The sequence below is a fragment of the Symphalangus syndactylus genome, chromosome 3 (assembly GCF_028878055.3).
Source record: "Symphalangus syndactylus isolate Jambi chromosome 3, NHGRI_mSymSyn1-v2.1_pri, whole genome shotgun sequence".
Taxonomy (NCBI): Eukaryota; Metazoa; Chordata; class Mammalia; order Primates; family Hylobatidae; genus Symphalangus; species Symphalangus syndactylus.
The window spans coordinates 68,961,877-68,984,154 of record NC_072425.2 but is presented as its reverse complement, the minus strand read 5'-3'; the positions used below and the strand labels follow the sequence as shown (position 1 = coordinate 68,984,154).

General features: G+C 40.8%; 1 long non-coding RNA gene across 1 annotated transcript in view; it reads right to left on the bottom strand.

Moving 5' to 3' along the window:
- Positions 1-8,570: 8,570 nt before the first annotated feature.
- LOC134736239 (uncharacterized) overlaps positions 8,571-22,278 on the bottom strand; it is a 51,243-nt gene continuing 37,535 nt past the window's right edge. The window contains exons 2-3 of the long non-coding RNA XR_010120136.1: positions 12,174-12,237; positions 8,571-8,632 (exon numbers count right to left, since the gene is read on the bottom strand). This is a non-coding gene — a long non-coding RNA (uncharacterized lncRNA). The remainder of the gene's footprint in view (positions 8,633-12,173; positions 12,238-22,278) is intronic.

Here is a 22,278-nt window from a genome sequence, read left to right as displayed (position 1 = left end):
TCCAGTCACATTAACTTGCTTTAATTTTCTTGCACTTGCCAAGCTCTTTCTTGCCAGCACATCTTTGGCTATGTTGTTTTTCTTGCCTGAAAAGCTCTTTGTCCATTTGACTCCTACTGATTCTTCAGGTTTTAGCTTAATGTTACTTTCTTGGAAAGGCCTTTCCTGCTGGTCTATGTTTTTTTCATGGTATATGTCATAATTTGTTAATTTGTATTTATATGTTTATTGGGGCATAAGAGAAATATCTGTCTTAATCACTGGATAGTGAGATTTGTAAAGGTAGGACAGAGATTTGTTTTATGTACTATCGAGCTTCCAATAATTGGCAAGTAGATAAATAATGTATGTGTGCATGTGCGTGTGTACATGCATGTATATCTTGGGGTCAAGAGCAAGAGGAACAGCTCATACTCAGATCACATACAGCACCAAGCCAAGTAATGAGATAAAACTAGGCAAGCTGTTGAATATCAGGAAACCCAGTTCCTCAGGAGTAAGGTTGTATATCAAAGACCTGGCAAATAGCACAGGATGAGGAAATGTGTGTGCTCTAAACATAGAGGAGGAATCCAAACAAAAAATTGGGAAAGCTGATAGTGCCAGACATAGGACCTTAGCAAGGTAGTAGATAGCAGACACACAGCACCAGCAACAAGGACACTACAACACAGCAGGAGTGTCCTGGCTCGGCAAGCAAGATTCTTATAGGAGAGCATTTGGATTTCACTAAAATGATTCAACTCACAAGGTCTTACTGTGGGTCTCCTATAACAGCTACCAGGTCTGACATCCCTTTTTTGCCCTACAGGCTACTTGGAATGTCTACATTTGATTTCTCACCTGTGGATACTCAGTGTGCACAATCCCTCATCCTTCATCCCAGCCAGAGTGTGCTGTGCAACCACTGCGTGACCATTTTCAATATTCACCATATAGTTTGTAATTATCATGGCTCTCGTCTCTTCCCGAGGGCATTTAGATTGGGTGATAGAACATTCTCATCTATTTTAAATGAGTTGTATCAGATTAAAAGATCCTGGGGCTGGAAAACCCACACAAGTAACAAAAAGGAAGAAAAATCATTCAAGGCTGCTTTTACAAAATGATTTTTTGCTTTGTAAAGGCTACCCACCCTTATCAGGGAAGAGAGAGACACAGAGGAATGTTCTGGCATCTTGCTGGGTTGATAAAACAAAGGCTGTTTGAATAGGATGTTGTCGACCATTTTCAAATAATTTTCCTTTCTTGAGTAAAGTTATGTGTTTTAAATGAATGAATTACTGCTATTATTATTGATCAATCTTTTTTTCCCCTTCAAGGTTGTTCTTCAAGTGTTTCTATAATAAAATAAGACACAAAATCTAAGACAACATCAGCACAGTTTTCTCCTTCCAACCCATTTCTTCCACTTAAGTACGTATTTCAGTAATGTTGAGAAGGAAGGTTTTCTTTTCCTGACATAAAAGCAGCCCAGTAAAGTGCATCCCACATCCTGTGGCCCTACCTTTTGCCTGTGTGGACACTTTCTGGGGAAACAGTGTCCACGGTAAATGAAAATAAGCAATAAGTTGTGAATTAGGATTGACTTTCCCAGGAACGAGTTTTTAAATGGGCGATCCACCATATCAAAACCAGAGGGGGAAAGTAATAGCAACTGTTAAATTTGGGCCCTAACACTTTGGGAGGCTGAGGCGGGCGGATCACCTGAGGTTGGGAGTTCAAGATCAGCCTGACCAACATGGAGAAACCCCCATCTCTACTAAAAATACAAAAAAATTAGCCGGGCATGGTGGCTCATGCTTGTAATCCCAGCTACTCAGGAGGCTGAGGCAGGAGAATCGCTTGAACCTGGGAGGCGGAGGTTGCAGTGAGCGGAGATAGTGCCATTGCACTTCCAGCCTGGGCAACAAGGGCGAAACTCCATCTCAAAAAAGAAAATAATAATAATAACAATAATAATAATGTGGGCCCTAAGCAAGTGCAAAGCTGTAAGGGTTGGAGGCTGGGGAACTGCCAGGATGACCTAGCTGAATTGGATTATCCCATTGGTATCACAATAGAAACCTGAGGAGCCATAGATGCTAACACTGAGGGCTTCACACTGCAACATGGCTTTGCAACTCAGCAGGTCAGCACTGAAGGCTTAGCACCCCAGGCATCCTGTGAAAGCAGGCCTGAAGTGGTAATGGAATGGCTACATAGTTCAAAAGAAAGGTAACTGCGTTTAAACAGAAGGTAAGGAAACCTGTCTGAGTTGTAATTGTCAATGCACATGGAAGAATATGACAGATGCCCAATTTCACTGCACACTAAGCCAGAAAGGAAGGAAGAGACATAGTGATTACTTCTGGAAATGTACATGTTATTTATTTACCGCGGATTCATCATGATAGTGCATTGTGTGGCTATAGAATGCTTCTTAATGAAAATCCTCATGAGTAGATGGATGTCCTCTTATTTTATAATTTAATACATGGCTCTTCTGTGAATACAGATTTAGTAAATGATGTTAGGAACAGAACAAGAAGATTTTATTTATAGCTGTATGTCCACATCCAGGTACTTGTAGTATGATTTTTCTTTTTCTTTCCTCTTTCCCTCCTTCCCATCCTCCCTCCTCTTCTCTGCTGCTAATGAAAACAGCCCAGCATTAGATAATTCCCTTGATTCTTTTTTAGGGATGATGCAGTAATTTTCAGTCAACAATTCAGCTTATCAGGAGAAAATGACACAGGGTGGGGAGTAAACAAGATAATAACCAGGGGCCTACTTTGAAGTTCATTATTGAAAAGCAGGCAAGTCTTCCTCCTTCCTCTTACAAAGAGAACTCCCTCACAGGCATCTTCCCTCTCTGCCTGGGAGATATCCCTTCCCAACTACTTGTCTGCATGCTCCAAAAAGAATTTTGACTGTCTTCTCACCCAGGCACACTTTTTTATTTAAAAAAAAAAAAAAATCCCCCAGCTATAAAATGACAACTGAGCGCACACATGCAGAGCTACCAGGAAATTACGGTTCTCGCCAGCTTGGATGGCCCAGCCTAGACTATTTGCACTGAGGCTGAGGGTGTATAAACCACTGCTTTGTTGGACTCTCAGGGTGAGAGGAAATTTCTTAACCAAGAGCTCCGCATGGAAAACATTGTTTCTGTAACAGCCTGAGGTCAAACTCTGGGGATAGCTAGCAAGAATTCCACTGGCAGCGTTCAGTTGTCTTGAGGTTATGAAGGGAGAAAGGAATCCCTTTCCCTCTCACCACCTCCAAGATTCAGCGGGGCCTGGATTCTGAAGAACTCTGTCTGCCTCAGCCATTTTTGAAGTGTTCTTAAAAGCAGAGGTATGAATTGCAGCTGAGGTTGTCTTTGTGGTGAAAAAACTCTTAGGCCTGAGGAAGCACTGCCTTTTTATCAGAAATACCCACCGGGTAGGAAAAGATAGAGATTGGAGGCGCTGAGGAGTTGTAGGCCTCCAAGATCTGGCTTATGTGCTTAGAAAATGATACAGCATCATCATGTGTTTTGTTTTGCAAAGGCTGTTATTTTCAAGGAACTGGTCCCACTAGGATATTCTTAGAACAGTTTGAAGTAACATCCTTAGGAGATCGTAGTCATAGGCACTATTCAATCACAAAGGAGACTTTTAAGCCAACTGTTTTCAAATCTTATTTTAAAAAGTTTAAAGAAACAACTTTCAATAAGTTTGGAGATGAGAAAATCCAAATGCAAGGAACTGGGGCGGTGGGAGCCGGGGAAAGGGGAGGGTGGAGCAATTGCTTGGGAGTGAAAGTCAATAGCCACCTGAAAAATCTCTGACTCAGCAAACTTCTTAATTGTTTTTCCCTCTAAACTTTCTACCTTCTAACATCCCTTTCTAGGAGATGAATAGATGGAGGAGGAAAAAGGCCTACCAGAGGTGTCTGGGACTTCTGCACGTATTATCTCTGTGGCTGGTATTAGTACCTGCCTCAAAAGCAGACGGATGATCAGGCACTGTGGCTTGCGTCTATAATCCTAGCACTTGGGGAGGCTGAGGCCAGAGGATAGCTTGAGGTCAGGAGTTCGAGACCAGCCTGGGCAACATAGCAAGACCCGTCTCTCCAAAAAATAAAAAAGATTAGCTGGGTGTGGTGGCATGTGCTTGTGGCTCCAGCTACTCAGAAGGCTGAGGCAGGAAGATCACTTGAGCTCAGGATTTTAAAGCTGCAGTGAGTGATGATTTCAGTACTGTACTCCAGTGGGTGGCAGAGTGAGACCCTGTCTCTGAAATTAAATAAAAATGAAAATAAATTTTAAAAAGCAGATCAATATGAGATGATCAAGGTCCTCTGAATGGCAGAAGGCAGGGCCATGCTTACCTTGGAGCTCCGAGGATATTGACTGGTGCAAGATGGGTGCTCAAATAATACCTGATGAATACAAGAAGAGTGGAGGGGAAAGAGGGAGGGAAGCAAAGAGAGAGAGAGAGTACAAGACAGAAGGGGGAGGGAGATCCCTCAAGTGTGTACTCTGAAGCCTACCTGACTTAATGACTTGATTTTACTGAATTATTGCTTTGAGGAATCAAAGAAATGTACAGGAACTTAAAAATATTTTTTAACCCTAATTCAGCCTCCATTTACATTTTGGACTTACCCAGTGCAAGGATCTTTAAAGTTCAATTTGTGAAAACACCTGATTTTTAGTATCTACTATCTTCCTTCATTTGTTCTCTGGCATACAGCCAGCCATGCCCACCTGCAATGAGCTTCAAATTTGGAAGAAGAGGAAAAAGTGCATTCTTAGAACAAGGTGACCAGAGGTACTGCGTTTGAGATATGCCTTGGGGGCCTCTATGTAGCCCTCATCTTTCTTATTCCCTCATGCTTTTGTCCTCATTTGGGGTCAAAAACTAGAGCGTAACCTATTGTAACAACTGACCACATATGTAGGGAAGTGATAGACATCTATCTGGACTTCCTCAAAAATAATCAAGAACTGTCCCAAGCTGGGGACATAAGTACGTGGGAGGAATGGGATCAAGGACACAATCAAGTGTGGGAGGATGGTTTAATCTCTTACGCTATATGGATTTTCATGTGATTAGTACTACCTGGTAGTAGTTTTCAAATGCCTTGCAGTACCTGGATTACAAAGATCAAGACATGACATTTTCCACTCTTGACTTTTAGTGATTATGCTTTTGTGAATCACTCCATGTTCTTAGATATGAAATATATATGATCTTGTAGTAGGATTTTATTGTGCCTGTTTTTTGGAAGGAGAGAGCTAGGGGACTCATTGCATCAGGAATCAATAGTAAGTTGACACCTTTTCGGGCTTCCCGTTGTTAGAGGTGGGGCTGCAGAGGGATAGAGAGTGCATAGAGGTGTGTAGCCCTCTAGGTGTGCCTGCTCCAAATGAGGCCGTTGGGCCTGCAATTTTGTGAAAAATTTGCTGAGAATGTTCTGGGAGGCAAGAATATTCCTTTCCCAAATACCTCTCATCACAGCAGGAGGTAAAACAAGACACCCCAGAATTAACCTGAATTGAAGGGGAAAAAGATCCTTGAAAAAGCAGTATTGCAAAGCAATATGACATTAATCATGCTTCCTGACCTTTGATTTGCTACAGTCTAGGTCATCTTTCTGACTTTGAAGAGTCTCCAGTTCTGATCATTTGAAGAGGATTTTAGGCTCTGGCAATGAGCCATATGAAAAAAAAAATGCCCACCAGGTGTATCACTCTGGCTTCATTTTTTGTTCTCTCTTTGCTTCAGGCACACTGAACTTTTCTAGGACCTGAAGTTGCCTATCTATCCCTGCTGTATCAAGCACTTATGCCTCACTGGTGCCTTACCTACTCGTTGGCTAATTTCAATGCATTCTGTGGTCACTGAGAAGCCTTTTCTAACCCCCAAGGCTGGGCTAAGATCCCTGCTCTGAGCCCCACATCATCCTGTGTTCCCTCACGCCCGGGGATTAACCCATTGCATTGGCAAGGTTTGTCTACTTGTCTGTGTCCCATAGACAATGGGAAAGTTATATTTAAGTTTTCTGTGCCCCAATGTCCTCATCTGTAAAATGGGACCTTTAGGTATACCAATCATGAGATATGTGAAGATTAACTGAGTTAAAGTATGTGAAGCAAGAGAGGATCTCTGGCATATACTAAATGCTGACAATTGTGAGCTATTATTTTTATACTTGAGGGCAGGACCCATATCTGTCACTTGTATGTCCCTACAGCTTGCCTCAGGGCCAGTGCAGAGTAAGCTGCCAAAACTACTTATTAAATACATGGGAGATACTCAAGAGCTCTGTAAAGACTGAGTCACTGTTTTAGGAACATTGATGTCTTTGGCAAGATTCCTGTGGCTTTGTAAATGTCCAGACTCACTCCAGCTGCCTCTCTGATGTGTGGAGGCAGCAATGCCTTTGACCTCAGCACAGGTGCAACTGGGTGGCCCTGTGGGAATGACAGAGCCCCTCTTCCCCTCTTCCCTCAGTAGTTAGGATTCTGCTGAACTGCTTACAGGGAACTAAATACCTGAGGAGGCGGGAGCTTGGAGAAAGCTGAGAGGTACCTACCCCCATCTACCTACTCAGAGGATTTTAAGAAACGCAGATAAATGCAAGAGACAACGTGGTCATATAATGGGAAAAGAGTGTGGCTTGGAGGTGGATACACTTTGTTTTGCATTCCAGCTCTGCAGTGTAACCAGATGTGGTTTAGTTATTAACCTCTCTCATCCCTGGTGTCTTCATCCATAAAATGGGAATTGTGGGCTGTGGAATTAGTAGGGCTGGAGTTAGAAAGCCAGTTTTGCTATTTACTAGTTGTGTGACATTGAAGCAGTTACATAACCTCTTTAAGCCTCAGTTTCACTAATTAATAAAATGTACTTAATAATCATATCAGATAACAAGGTTGTTAGGAGATTAAATAACATACATAAAAAAGTTAGCTTAGGAAGAGTATGCAATAGTGAAAGCCTCGACTCTCTGTAGTGGTGCTGTAAATTATTTCCTGAAATATAGCGATTGCACATGATAAAAAGAATTCTGATGTGTTGGGCAGAAGCTTACAAGGATGTCTTCCAAATCGCAAACAACATGCATTCCTCTCAGGAGACAATTTTATTACAAAGAACGGCAACCGAACTGGAGGCACAGACATCTAATTTGTTTTAACTCTCTGTAGCATTCAGAATCATTTGTAATATTCCATTGGCCCTGGTTGCTTTTAGCAAGAAGTGTTTTATCACATAGAGAAACACATCAGTGACCATCTCCTCCTTAATAAGCCATGTCTTTAGACACAGCATTGTGCAATATGATTACAAGCCATAATGGGATGTTCCTCTTACTACCAAGAGCAATGGAGCAAGTGATGTTAATATTATTGAGACTTCGCCTGGCTCAGCTGAATTCCACTAATACTTTTAGAAAGCAGTCCCCAAAAATGGCTGATGAATCTGATTGCCAGCCCAGCTCAACAGTCTTCAGACTACATTTTTGCATGTTTTATGCTTTGGAACCGAACACTCTTAAATTGTTCTGTTTTTAACTGCTGAATTGCATTTCATCTTGAGATCACACTAAGGGGGGAACATCTTAACAACTTTAGCAAAATTTTTGGTTTAGCTGTTTCACATTCCTCTGCTTTACAATGAAAGTATTTCTTTATGCTTCTTGGCATCTGGGAGTAGAATATTGTGTATTTAACAGGGTCTTGGGTGACAGTGGTGTCGTGCTGTTGAGTAATTTATTGGCAGGTCTTCTGCAGTGGATCCATCAATATAAGCATGTGGCCCAATTTCCAATTACAGTGTTTCCATTAGAAATGCCTTCAGGACATAGTCTCTAAGACAGAAGGAAAAGAGTAAGGACTCTTACTCTTATCTGCCTTAGAGCCCTGAGGACAAAGAACGGAATATAAAATGGGCCACACTGCACTTGTTGGTCCCCATCCTATCGTCATATTCTTGTCTTTAACTTCTGCTGCTCCAGGCCCAGCCTTTATGAAGTTTCTAAAAAGTGTCCTGTTTCCGTGCCAGTGATGGCCTAGAGGCAAAAAGGAAGTCCAGAATAAAACCACTATCTGAGAACTCTTTTGTGCAAATATTTCTTGTGCAAACACAATGTGCAAGGCCAATGCCAGGCCCCAAGTATTCAATGTAGGACTCCTGAGCTTTGAGGACCTTAGAGGGGGAGACACACACATGCAATTAGAATATGCAGTGAGGTATATCAGAGGAACTAATGAAAAGCTTGAGATGCACAGATGGAGAGTAAATGTGCCTGGAAAACTGGGGAAGCTGTAATTGAGGACACAGCGTTTGGGATATGCCTCAAAGGATGTGCCATGCCTCCAAGAGTGTCCAAAAATGACCAAAAGGCTCTTCTGTCAGATAGAAACGCAAACAGTAGTAACAGCATACTTTTGCAAAATGCATCTTAGGTTTATGAAGTAGACAAGACAGTTGGTATTTCCTCCAATGTATAGCAGAAGTAACGATGTCTGAAGAGCAAGAATCATTTACCCAAGTTCCCATTGGTAAGCAAGGATAAAGCTGGGACAAGGAAATAGATCAGGATCCAAATTCGGGTTTCCTTAATGGCTTCTTGGTCAGCGTGCTTTCACACTCAGCACCTGTGAAAGGACAAGGTCCACGTGCATTAGCGGCTCTGATTGCTGTGCAACCCCTCCTGAAGTGCTTCAGGTTATAGTGCAGCATTTTGTCAGCTGCCTAGATTGGGCCAGCCCGGGCCACAGTCCTGTGCATTTGGGAACCCATGATGGGGAGAAGGGCTAAGGCAGGAGGGATGTCCCGACAGTTACCCAGCTCCCTGTACTTTCCCATCTGAGCGTCTGTCTCTGTATGTGTTGTTTTATGAGCCTTATTACAACAGCTCTGTGATAGTGGTATGACAGATAGGATTTTCTTATTGGAGACAAGGATACTGAAGTGCAGAGAGGTTAGACGACTTGCCTACATGACAAATAAATCATAAAACTGGGGCTGAAATTCAGATATACTTTTAGTCCCACTGGCTCTCGGTCTGCTGAGGAATGTGGTGTCTCTTCATTGTGGTTCCTAGAATTCTTTTGATAGGAAACAATGCCTTTACCCTCTAATTGAGCTATAGTTTAAAATGAAGTATTAGTCTGCCCTCAATTCTTGTCAAATCATAAGTCATCTATATTAGGTCTATCCCTGATAGAAATTTCTGATGAGTGGGAAGGGCTGTAGGAGGGAATACTGAGATATTAATATTCTTCAGGGATGGAAGGAGAGAGAGAGAGGAAAATGCCCTCTTCTGCCAAAGTGGGTGTGTGAAAACAAGAACCGAATACCGAACACCCTCACCTGTGACCCCAACTTCCCCATAATCCCCCTGTTCTGTGCACATATGTTCTACATCAGCCCCTTTTCCTCAGACATGACACTGCTTCTCCACTTTGAAGCTTGGCTCATGCTGTTTCATTCAGCATTTTTGCTTGTAAACATGACACCATTTTCCCATGGTCATTTCAAGTTTTTTTTTTTTTGATGCTGCTACCTGGATTCATTCTCTTGTTTAATACAAAAGGTCTGAGCACTTTTGAGGTTTCTTGGCACTTGCTGTATTGTACCTTGAGCTAGAGTTGAGTTGTGTTCTTGGCTAATTCCTCCCACTGAGTGCAGAGGGCAAGACTTATGTCTTAGTCATCTTAGTAGATAGTAGATATATAGAGATACCGATATAGATATGTACTTACACCAAGAATACAGTAGGTACATGATCAAAGAACAGGGACCATCTAAGTTTTTGAATATACTTTATGATTCTGCTTAGGATCAGCTCTGCTTCATGGGAGGCCCAGTTATGAGGCCATAGACAGCACCTGGACCTTAGGAGGGGCACTAAGTTTCCTGAGTGAACTACTTCAACCATGGATAAGGGTTGGGTGAAGGAGAAACCCTCTGGAAAAAAGATGCCCAGGTCCAAATAGTTGACCATCTGTAGCCTCTTCTCCAAATCTGTAGCACACTCCACTGTAGACAGTCCTATCCAACTGTTTAACTCTAGTGACCTGGCCAGGGCAATGTAGTCAAGGGGAGAGACAGGCCATTATGTCCCTCATTCCTGATTCTGAAGTGCAGCTGCTCAAATGCTGTTTACCTGTGAATGCATTGGCTTCTTTCCAGCCAATGTGTAGAAATCTCTGACTCACAGTAAGAACTTTGCAAAATGACCTCAGTATAGTGAATGAGAAAAGGCAATTGAAGTGTAGGTGTTTCTGGGTGCAACAAGGATCCTTGGATGTCAGCAGCTCATTTAATATGCATAGCACTTGACAATTTACAAAACAGTTTTACACATCTTTCTTCATTTGACCTCCACAATTGTTTCCAGAAATCAGTAGAAGAGTAATTTTACTTCCTTTTTACAGATGGGGCTCAGAGAAGAGCCTTGGCTGTGACCACACGGCTAACAATGGGCAGGTGCGGGAGAGATTCTTGAATCCAGAACTTCATTTGCCAAGTCTAGAGGTATTTGTGTTATCCTCAAAGCATCTTAGATAACATCCACCCACCCAAATGAAAAGGATAAGAGTGTCCAGGAAGTGAAATAAATACATAAAAGAAGGGAGAAGAGTACAATAAGTGAAGCTATCTGAGAATATGCAAACCAGAGCCAGTGCAGGGAGGAATGTATTAGCTTTATTTTGGCAGGTAACTTTTTTTTTTTTGCTTTTTAGAGAAAGAAAGAGAATGAGAAACATGCAGAAGGAGTAATTTGTTGTCTACCCCAACATTCCTCCCTTGGCACCAGTACTTATTCCCAACAGAAGGGCTGGAAATGGCCAACACTGCTTTTCTAGGCTCCCCTGTAGAAAGGCATGCATGTGTGACTTAATCATGGCCAGTGAGACCAGAAGATATGTCTTCTGAGAGCCTTCTGGGGCGGATTTCCCTCCCTGTGCTGGGTATGCACCTTGCTCAGTTCAATGCCTGTGGGATTCACTGACAACACGAAATACACTGATGCACAGCTTGTCTGAGATGAATGCATGTGCTGTGTGATCCTGAAGTTCTTTATGCCTGTGTTGGCTTTTCATAGTACATCTGTTGGAAAGAAGAGCCTTTTTGGACATTTGTAAGCCCTTTGTGATGGGAGGGGGGTAAGTCTGTAAGTATATGTGAAAAGGGGCTGCTATAACGTAAAGCCAACTCACCAAACACGGGCTTTGCAGTAATAAGGATGAGAAGCTAAAGATCAGGCCTCATGGAAAAGAATTTCCCCCTTTCTTCTACTTGGCCTATAAATGTAGTTTTTCTGACACTTTTGAGGCCCTGCTCCTTGTCTTGTATTCAGCACCTAATAATGTTGCAAATGTCAGGACTGCAACAAGCTCCGTTGTGTTGTAGCAAGTAGGAGACTGCTACAAAATGTGAAGAGTCACTAATTGTTTTGGCAACAAAACATGACAAGGTGCGTATTACCAGAGGCAATTATGTGCATCTCATGGGTATTCAATAGACTCTAGGACTGACTTTAATGACCTGAAAATCCACTTGCCCTTTTCGTTTTCTCTGTTATGTCCAAGTAATGAAAATATTGAGAAAGTTACTGTAACTATAAAATTGCAGTATGGTTCCTTTTTTAAAAAAAATAAAGCCTGATCTATCCTTTGACTTGGAAAATGGTTCATTATACTTTGATTCAAAGAGAGAATAAAACTGAGATAGTGGGAAGGGACCAGCTCACTTTGTCTGAGTCACTTGGTACCAAACCATTTGGGCACCAGCCCAGGATAGATGAGTTTTTACACTGCTACATCGGAGCAGACAGCCAGTTCCACATTCAGTTTTCAGAAAGTCTCCAAAGACCAATGGTCAACTATAATCTGTATTTATTTATTTATTGCTAATTTTTAAAATGTGTATAAATTGCTGGGGTACAGTGCAATTTTGCTATATTGATATATTGCACTGTGGTGAAGTCAGGGTTTCACTGGGGCCATCACTAGAGTAGCACATGTTGTATCCACCAAGCAGCCTCCCATTAGCTATAATCTTATTAATGTTATTCCTGAGAGGCTTTGGAAAGACTTTGCCAAATTGGATGAGAAATTATTCATAAAATGTAAAATGTAATCAACAAACACAGAAGTAGATTCCTCATTTTAGTCAAACTGTTGTTACCTGTGGTCTCATTTGTGCTACTGCTCGGTTGTAGCTCTTGGAGTGAAGCTACCCCTTAGGATGCCTGTAAGTGACAACAACAACAAAAAACTCAGCAAATTAGGACTACATCTAAATATTTTAGCTTAATAATAGGTGTCTACCAAAAATAAAACATCAGACACAATTCCTAACAGTGAGATGTTAGTGGAATGCATTTAAAAATCAGAATAAGATAAGCCTGTCAGCTCCCACCACTTCCATTCACCACGGGAGGTCCTTACCTGTGTAAAGGTATGAAAATAAAGGATATGGATTTGATTTCTAAAACCGGAAGCAAACAGAGAGTAGCATACAAAAAGAGATACTAATGGCAAAACGGTTCAAGAATATATTTAGTAAATGATGCACAAGATCTGTATGAAGAATAGTGTTGTTTGTATATCAGTAAAAGTTTATTGAAATTCACTAAGAAGACCTCAATAAATACAGAAATATGCTATTTAATGTATAGAATGCCTCAATATTATACATTTGTAACTTCTCCCTAAGTTGAATTATAGATTTCTGGTAACTTTCTTTAAAATCTCGACTGGTTTTTGGAGAATTTAATGAACCAATTATAACATTTAAATGGAGCAAAGTCTCAAGGAGAACCAGGATTCTTCTCAAGAAGAAAACATCAGAAGGGCTAGAATTACCAGATAACCAGGCATAAAGTTATTATAATCAATGTAATGTGGCATTTTCACAGAGAGTTACAAATTAAACTAAATAAGGAGAATAGATGGCCCAGACACAGATCTACATATGGAACTTTACGTAGCAGAGGTGGCATTGTAAATGACTAGGAGAAGAGGTAGTATTTAATAGATAGTGCTGAGAAAGTTAATTATCCATATGGAAAAAAATGAAACTAGTTCTATTTTCACACTGTAAAGAAAAATCAATTCTAGTTGAATTAATGCATACATATAAAAGGCAGAACTTTTCCAAGAAAGTGTGGGATGATTTGCATTCTTGGGTAAAGAAATATACATTTGAATAAAATGTAGCAACTACTAACCTAATTTTTAAAAATTAACTACATTAAGTTAGGAACTTATGTTCAAAGACAAATAAGGTAAATGAAAACACAAGGAGATGGCATTTGCCTGACATATAACAAATAGAATTTATTTCTGAAATATACAAAAAAAAATTCTACAAATCAATTAAAATGGAGATAACCCAAGAGAAGAATGGGGGAAAGACATTTTACTGAGGAGGCATCATGAATGGCAAATGTATGTAAGAAAAGATGTTTAACTTCATTTGTAAGCAGAGAAATGCAAATTAAAACTCCTTTAATAAAGCTCAAAACCAAGCAAGAGTACATAATATATTGCTTATTTATAAATACATGTGCTAAAATTAGAAAGCAAATCAACGGTGACTACTACATTCAGTGCAGTGTTCACCTCTGGAAGGAAAGCTTTAGGGTAGGGGAAGAGGAAGCCCACAGATGGATTAAATGCTAAGAGTAAAGCTCTAGTTTTAAGTTTCTTGATGGGTTCATAATGTTCATTGTGTTATTTTATAATTCATATATTTGCTACATAAATTCTTTAGTAGGTATCATATCTTTTATGTCAGTGAAAAAAGGCAAGGAAGAGAAGAAAGAGACTGGATACAGCCTTTGCACTATTTCCTTGCATCTCCAATTCTATCTTGGAGAGTGAGACCTTTGAAGTCACAAGAAACATTTTTCTGTGCCATATTTCTTTCAGGGTGCCAGATAGAAAAGAGCCCCTTCTCCTGGACCCTGGTAAAATCTCTTTGTGTAGCCTCCTGATTCTCTGGCTTCTGCTCTGTAGGTGGTAGAAGTCGACTCACTGTTTCTTGAATAAAGTAAAGAAAGGTAAATGAGTTGTTGCAGCAGAGTTATAATTCAAGCATTGACTCAGCCATCCCATTACTGGGTATATACCCAAAGGATTATAAATCATGCTGCTATAAAGACACATGAACACGTATGTTTATTGGGGCACTATTCACAATAGCAAAGACTTGGAACCAACCCAAACGTCCATCAGTGATAGACTGGATTAAGAAAATGTGACACATATACCCCATGGAATACTATGCAGCCATAAAAAAGGATGTGCTCATGACCTTTGTAGGGACATGGATGAAGCTGGAAACCATTATTCTGAGCAAACTATCGCAAGGACAGAAAACCAAACACTGCATGTTCTCACTCATAGGTGGGAACTGAACAATGAGAACACTTGGACACAGGGTGGGGAACATCACACACTGGGGCCTGTCAGGGGGTGGGGGAATGGGGGAGAGATAGCATTAGGAGATATACCTAATGTAAATGATGAGTTAATGGGTGCAGCACACCAACATGGCACATGTATACATATGTAACAAAACTGCACATTGTGCACATGTACCCTAGAACTTAGAGTATAATTTAAAAAAAATTGCTGTTTTGCTGTATCGTACCCAATGCCACATGCAGATGGGTGTTTAATAAATGCTTTTTGATGATAGCATTGATGAGAAAAAATATTCCTTTGAGAGAAGGTGTTGGTTTATGCTGGCAGTCATGAAACTTATAACTGTTAACCTTTTGGGCACTTGGATAAATACCAAATAAACACATATTTACAAAGCATAGGCTATGAGCTTCGTTGAATTTTTACAGTTGAAATTGCTCCTGGAGGCTAAGCAAGGAGTTTTGTCCTAAAGACTTTGCCTCCCGTGGCTGTTCTGTTCTGGGGATAATGGGAATCCAAGTGATATCTCTGTAGTGCCAACTGCCTCATTCTTTTACCTGCAGGTCCCAGAGTCTAGCCGGGAAATAGGATGGGGTGAGGAGGTGGGGCAGTCAGCGTCGTTTTGCCTTTCCCTGGCTTTAAAGAATTCTTAGCAGAGCAGCAAGGTGAAGGAAGGAGAGTTTTATCCTACATTCCAAAAGAAACTTGAGACTTCTCAGAATATCTTGTGGAAGGGAAAGGACTCTCTTGAAATGTATCTCTATGGCCAAAACCATCAGGGTGATGTGTCTGAATGGTGCTGTGATTCCTTTGCTTAGGAATGGCAAGACCACCTGCCACTTCACCTTTAGGATCACAGTTTCTGCCTAGAGGACGGGGTGTCAGAGAATGGAAAGAAAAACTCTCTAAAAAAGAAAGTAGGTTTTGATTTGAATTCGACAAATATAAAATAGGGACCCCCCAAACCGTTTTAAAGCAAAAACAAAATGAAACTTAAATAATGACTTTGAAGACCATGAAGCAAACCTGAATTGTTTTCTGTAATTTTTCTCTCTCTTCCGTTGCCTTAAGTCTGCCCCTATGTCCATCTTGCTTCTCTCAGCATTTCGTGGCCTGACTGGAATCTCACCTCTCTAAGTCAATCCATCTGAGTGACAGTGGACGGATCTTTCCTTTTGTGACTGTTTATGGCATTTTTTTTTTTTTTTTTTTTTGGTCTGAACACTGTATTAGGCAACAATTCTTTTTTTTTTTTTTTTTTTTTTTTCCCATTTCTTACTGATTGCAATTTCCCCCAATTCCTTTATTGGGTCTATCAAAGGTATAGCAATAAAATGTCCCACTACTTATACATGCCGTATAATTTACCAGTGCTTCCCATCGTCACTCGGCAAGACTTCCCTCCCCAGTTCTCTGTCCTACTGTTTCAGGCTGAGCTGGCTACTATCTCCCTGCCCTGAGATTTTACTTATCTTTTGCCACCCATGTTCCTGGATGCCTTGGCTTCCTCTTTCATGATTTTGAGTTTTTGAGTCCTGTATTCCAGAAATGGTTTTATTTTCCCTTCATATTTGATTGATCATTTGGCTGGATATAAAATTCTGGGTTGAATTTTATATCTGGGTTGAATCTGAGTTGAAAATCGTTTTCCTTCAGAATTTTGAAGACATTTCTCCACTGTGTTTAGTGCTTCTGATGAGAAGTTTGATCCCTTCCTGCTTTCATTCCTTTGTCTATTAGGTGTGTTTCTCCTTCTAGGACTTTCTGGATGTTCTCTTGATCATTTGGTTCTAAAATTTGATACTGATGTGCTCTGGTGTGAACCTTTTTTTTTTTTTTAAACTCCCTGTACTGGGCAGCTTCTATTCAATTTTTTTTGCTTTAGTTATATTTTAAGCTTCAAAGAGCTTTCTTCTCTGACTGTTCCTTTTATGTCGTATTTTTCCAAGATTACTAATTTATAGCTTCCTTTTTGTTTTTTAAGGTTTTTCTACTTACTGTATATTCTTGGTGTCTGATTCTTCTGAGTCTTTTTTTTTTTTTTATTATTATACTTTAGGGTTTTAGGGTACATGTGCACAATGTGCAGGTTTGTTACATATGTATCCATGTGCCATGTTGATTTCCTGCACCCAATAACTCGTCATTTAGCATTAGGTGTATCTCCTAATGCTATCCCTCCCCCCTCCCCCCACCCCACAACAGTCCCCGGAGTGTGACGTTCCCCTTCCTGTGTCCATGAGTTCTCATTGTTGAATTCCCACCTATGAGTGAGAATATGCGGTGTTTGGTTTTTTGTCCTTGCGATAGTTTACTGAGAATGATGTTTTCCAGTTTCATCCATGTCCCTACAAAGGACACAAACTCATCATTTTTTATGGCTGCATAGTATTCCATGGTGTATATGTGCCACGTTTTCTTAATCCAGTCTATCGTTGTTGGACATTTGGGTTGGTTCCAACTCTTTGCTATTGTGAATAGTACTGCAATAAACATACGTGTGCATGTGTCTTTATAGCAGCATGATTTATAGTCCTTTGGGTATATACCCAGTAATGGGATGGCTGGGTCAAATGGTATTTCTAGTTCGAGATCCCTGAGGAATCGCCACACTGACTTCCACAATGGTTGAACTAGTTTACAGTCCCACCAACAGTGTAAAAGTGTTCCTATTTCTCCACATCCTCTCCAGCACCTGTTGTTTCCTGATTTTTTAATGATGGCCATTCTAACTGGTGTGAGATGGTATCTCACTGTGGTTTTGATTTGCATTTCTCTGATGGCCAGTGATGATGAGCATTTCTTCATGTGTTTTTTGGCTGCATAAATGTCTTCTTTTGAGAAGTGTCTGTTCATGTCCTCTGCCCACTTTTTGATGGGGTTGTTTGTTTTTTTCTTGTAAATTTGTTTGAGTTCATTGTAGATTCTGGATATTAGCCCTTTGACAGATGAGTAGGTTGCAAAAATTTTCTCCCATTCTGTAGGTTGCCTGTTCACTCTGATGGTAGTTTCTTTTGCTGTGCAGAAGCTCTTTAGTTTAATGAGATCCCATTTGTCAATTTTGGCTTTTGTTGCCATTGCTTTTGATGTTTTAGACATGAAGTCCTTGCCCACGCCTATGTCCTGAATGGTATTGCCTAGGTTTTCTTGTAGGATTTTAATGGTTTTAGGTCTAACATATAAGTCTTTAATCCATCTTGAATTAATTTTTGTATAAGGTGTAAGGAAGGGATCCAGTTTCAGGTTTCTACATATGGCTAGCCAGTTTTCCCAGCACCATTTATTAAATAGGGAATCCTTTCCCCATTTCTTGTTTTTGTCAGGTTTGTCAAAGATCAGATAGTTGTAGATATGCGGCATCATTTCTGAGGGCTCTGTTCTGTTCCATTGATCTATGTCTCTGTTGCGGTACCAGTACCATGCTGTTTTGGTTACTGTAGCCTTGTAGTATAGTTTAAAGTCAGGTAGCGTGATGCCTCCAGCTTTGTTCTTTTGGCTTAGGATTGACTTGGCGGTGCGGGCTCTTTTTTGGTTCCATATGAACTTTAAAGTAGTTTTTTCCAATTCTGTGAAGAAAGTCATTGGTAGCTTGATGGGGATGGCATTGAATCTATAAATTACCTTGGGCAGTATGGCCATTTTCACGATATTGATTCTTCCAACCCATGAGCATGGAATGTTCTTCCATTTGTTTGTATCCTCTTTTATTTCATTGAGCAGTGGTTTGTAGTTCTCCTTGAAGAGGTCCTTCACATCCCTTGTAAGTTGGATTCCAAGGTATTTTATTCCCTTTGAAGCAATTGTGAATGGGAGTTCACTCATGATTTGGCTCTCTGTTTGTCTGTTATTGGTGTACAAGAATGCTTGTGATTTTTGTACATTGATTTTTGTATCCTGAGACTTTGCTGAAGTTGCTAATCAGCTTAAGGGGATTTTGGGCTGAGACAATGGGGTTTTCTAGATATACAATCATGTCATCTGCAAACAGGGATAATTTGACTTCCTCTTTTCCTAATTGAATACCCTTTATTTCCTTCTCCTGCCTGATTGCTCTGGCCAGAACTTCCAGCACTATGTTGAATAGGAGCGGTGAGAAAGGGCATCCCTGTCTTGTGCCAGTTTTCAGAGGGAATGCTTCCAGTTTTTGCCCATTCAGTATGATATTGGCTGTGGGTTCGTCATAGATAGCTCTTATTATTTTGAGATACGTCCCATCAATACCTAATTTATTGAGAGTTTTTAGCATGAAGGGTTGTTGAATTTTGTCAAAGGCCTTTTCTGCATCTATTGAAATAATCATGTGGTTTTTGTCTTTGGTTCTGTTTATATGCTGGATTACATTTATTGATTTTCGTATGTTGAACCAGCCTTGCATCCCAGGGATGAAGCCCACTTGATTATGGTGGATAAGCTTTTTGATGTGCTGCTGGATTCGGTTTGCCAGTATTTTATTGAGGATTTTTGCATCAATGTTCATCAAGGATATTGGTCTGAAATTCTCTTTTTTGGTTATGTCTCTGCCAGGCTTTGGTATCAGGACGATGCTGGCTTCGTAAAATGTGTTAGGGAGGATTCCCTCTTTTTCTATCGATTGGAATAGTTTCAGAAGGAATGGTACCAGTTCCTCCTTGTACCTCTGGTAGAATTCAGCTGTGAATCCATCAGGTCCTGGACTCTTTTTGGTTGGTAAGCTATTGATTACTGCCACAATCTCAGAACCTGTTATTGGTCTATTCAGAGATTCAACTTCTTCCTGGTTTAGTCTTGGGAGGGTGTATTTGTCGAGGAATTTATCCATTTCTTCCAGATTTTCTAGTTTATTTGCATAGAGGTGTTTGTAGTATTCTCTGATGGTAGATTGTATTTCTGTGGGATCAGTGGTGATATCCCCGTTTTCGTTCTTTATTGCATCTATTTGATTCTTCTCTCTTTTCTTCTTTATTAGTCTTGCTAGCAGTCTATCAATTTTGTTGATCTTTTCAAAAAACCAGCTCCTGGATTCATTAATTTTTTGAAGGGTTTTTTGTGTCTCTATTTCCTTCAGTTCTGCTCTGATTTTAGTTATTTCTAGACTTCTGCTAGCTTTTGAATGTGTTTGCTCTTGCTTTTCTAGTTCTTTTAATTGTGATGTTAGGGTGTCAATTTTGGATCTTTCCTGCTTTCTCTTGTGGGCATTTAGTGCTATAAATTTCCCTCTACACACTGCTTTGAACGTGTCCCAGAGATTCTGGTATATTGTGTCTTTGTTCTCGTTGGTTTCAAAGAACATCTTTATTTCTGCCTTCATTTCATTATGTACCCAATAGTCATTCAGGAGCAGGTTGTTCAGTTTCCATGTAGTTGAGTGGTTTTGAGTGAGTTTCTTAATCCTGAGTTCTAGTTTGATTGCACTGTGGTCTGAGAAACAGTTTGTTATAATTTCTGTTCTTTTACATTTGCTGAGGAGAGCTTTACTTCCAACTATGTGGTCAATTTTGGAATAGGTGTGGTATGGTGCTGAAAAAAATGTATATTCTGTTGACTTGGGGTGGAGAATTCTGTAGATGTCTAATAGGTCCACTTTATGTAGAGCTGAGTTCAATTCCTGGATATCCTTGTTAACTTTCTGTCTCGTTGATCTGTCTAATGTTGACAGTGGGGTGTTAAAATCTCCCATTATTATTGTGTGGGAGTTTAAGTCCCTTTGTAGGTCACTCAGGACTTGCTTTATGAATCTGGGTGCTCCTGTGTTGGGTGCATATATATTTAGGATAGTTAGCTCTTCTTGTTGAATTGATCCCTTTACCATTATGTAATGGCCTTCTTTGTCTCTTTTGATCTTTGTTGTTTTAAAGTCTATTTTATCAGAGACTAGGATTGCAACCCCTGCCTTTTTTTGTTTTCCAGTTGCTTGATAGATCTTCCTCCATCCCTTTATTTTGAGTCCATGTGTGTCTCTGCACATGAGATGGGTTTCCTGAATACAGCACACTGATGGGTCCTGACTCCTTATCCAGTTTGCCAGTCTGTGTCTTTTGATTGGAGCATTTAGCCCATTTACATTTAACGTTAATATTGTTATGTGTGAATCTGATCCTGTCATTATGATGTTAGTTGGTTATTTTGCTCGTTAGTTGCTATAGTTTCTTCCTAGCCTCGATGGTCTTTACAATTTGGCGTGTTTTTGCAGTGGCTGTTACCGGTTGTTCCTTTCCATGTTTAGTGCTTCCTTCAGGAGCTCTTTTAGGGCAGGCCTGGTGGTGACAAAAATCACTCAGCGTTTGCTTGTCTGTAAAGTATTTTATTTCTCCTTCACTTATGAAGCTTAGTTTGGCAGGATAGGAAATTCTGGGTTGAAAATTCTTTTCTTTAAGAATGTTGAATATCGGCCCCCACTCTCTTCTGGCTTGTAGAGTTTCTGCTGAGAGATCAGCTGTTAGTCTGATGGGCTTCCCTTTGTGGGTAACCCGACCTTTCTCTCTGGCTGCCCTTAACATTTTTTCCTTCATTTCAACTTTGGTGAATCTGACAGTTATGTGTCTTGGAGTTGCTCTTCTCGAGGAGTATCTTTGTGGCGTTCTCTGTATTTCCTGAATCTGAATGCTGGCCTGCTTTGCTAGATTGGGGAAGTTCTCCTGGATAATATCTTGCAGAGTGTTTTCCAGCTTGGTTCCATTCTCCCCATCGTTTTCAGGTACACCAATCAGACGTAGGTTTGGTCTTTTCACATAGTCCCAAATTTCTTGGAGGCTTTGTTCATTTCTTTTTATTCTTTTTTCTCTAAACTTCCTTTCTCTCTTCATTTCATTCATTTCATCTTCCATCAGCGATACCCTTTCTTCCAGTTGATCGCATCTGCTACTGAGGCTTCTGCAATCTTCGCGTAGTTCTCGAAACTTGGCTTTCAGCTCCATGAGCTCCTTTAAGCCCTTCTCTCCATTGGTTATTCTAGTTATCCATTCTTCTAATTTTTTTCAAAGTTTTTAACTTCTTTGCTATTGTTTTGAATTTCCTCTCGTAGCTCAGAGTAGTTTGATCATCTGAAGCCTTCTTGTCTCAACTCGTCAAAGTCATCCTCCACCCAGCTTTGTTCCATTGCTGGTGAGGAACTGCGTTCCTTTGGAGGAGGAGAGGTGCTCTGTTTTTTAGAGTTTCCAGTTTTTTTGCTCTGTTTTTTCCCCATCTTTGTGGTTTTATCTACTTTTTGTCTTTGATGATGGTGATGTACAGATGGGTTTTTGGTGTGGATGTCCTTTCTGTTTGTTAGTTTTCCTTCTACCAGACAGGACCCTCAGCTGCAGGTCTGTTGGAGTTTACTAGAGGTCCACTCCAGACCCTGTTTGGCTGGGTGTCAGCAGCGGTGGCTGCAGAACAGTGGATTTTCGTGAGACCACAAATTCAGCTGTCTGATAGTTCCTCTGAAAGTTTTGTCTCAGAGGAGTACCCGGCTGAATGAGGTGTCAGTCTGTCCCTACTGGGGGGGTGCCTCCCAGTTAGGCTGCTCAGGGGTGAGGGACCCACTTTAGGAGGCAGTCTGTCCGTTCTCAGATCTCCAACTGCGTGCTGGGAGAACCACTACTCTCTTCAAAGCTGTCAGTCAGACAGGGACATTTAAGGCTGTGGAGGTTCTTGCTGGGTTTTTGTTTGTCTGTGCCCTGCCCCCAGAGGTGGAGCCTACAGAGGCAGGCAGGCCTCCTTGAGCTGTGGTGGGCTCCACCCAGTTCGAGCTTCCTGGCTGCTTTGTTTACCTAAGCAAGCCTGGGCAATGGCGGGCGCCCCTCCCCCAGCCTCGCTGCCACCTTGCAGCTTGATCTCAGACTGCTGTGCTAGCAATCAGCGAGACTCCGTGGGCATAGGACCCTCCGAGCCAGGTGCGGGAC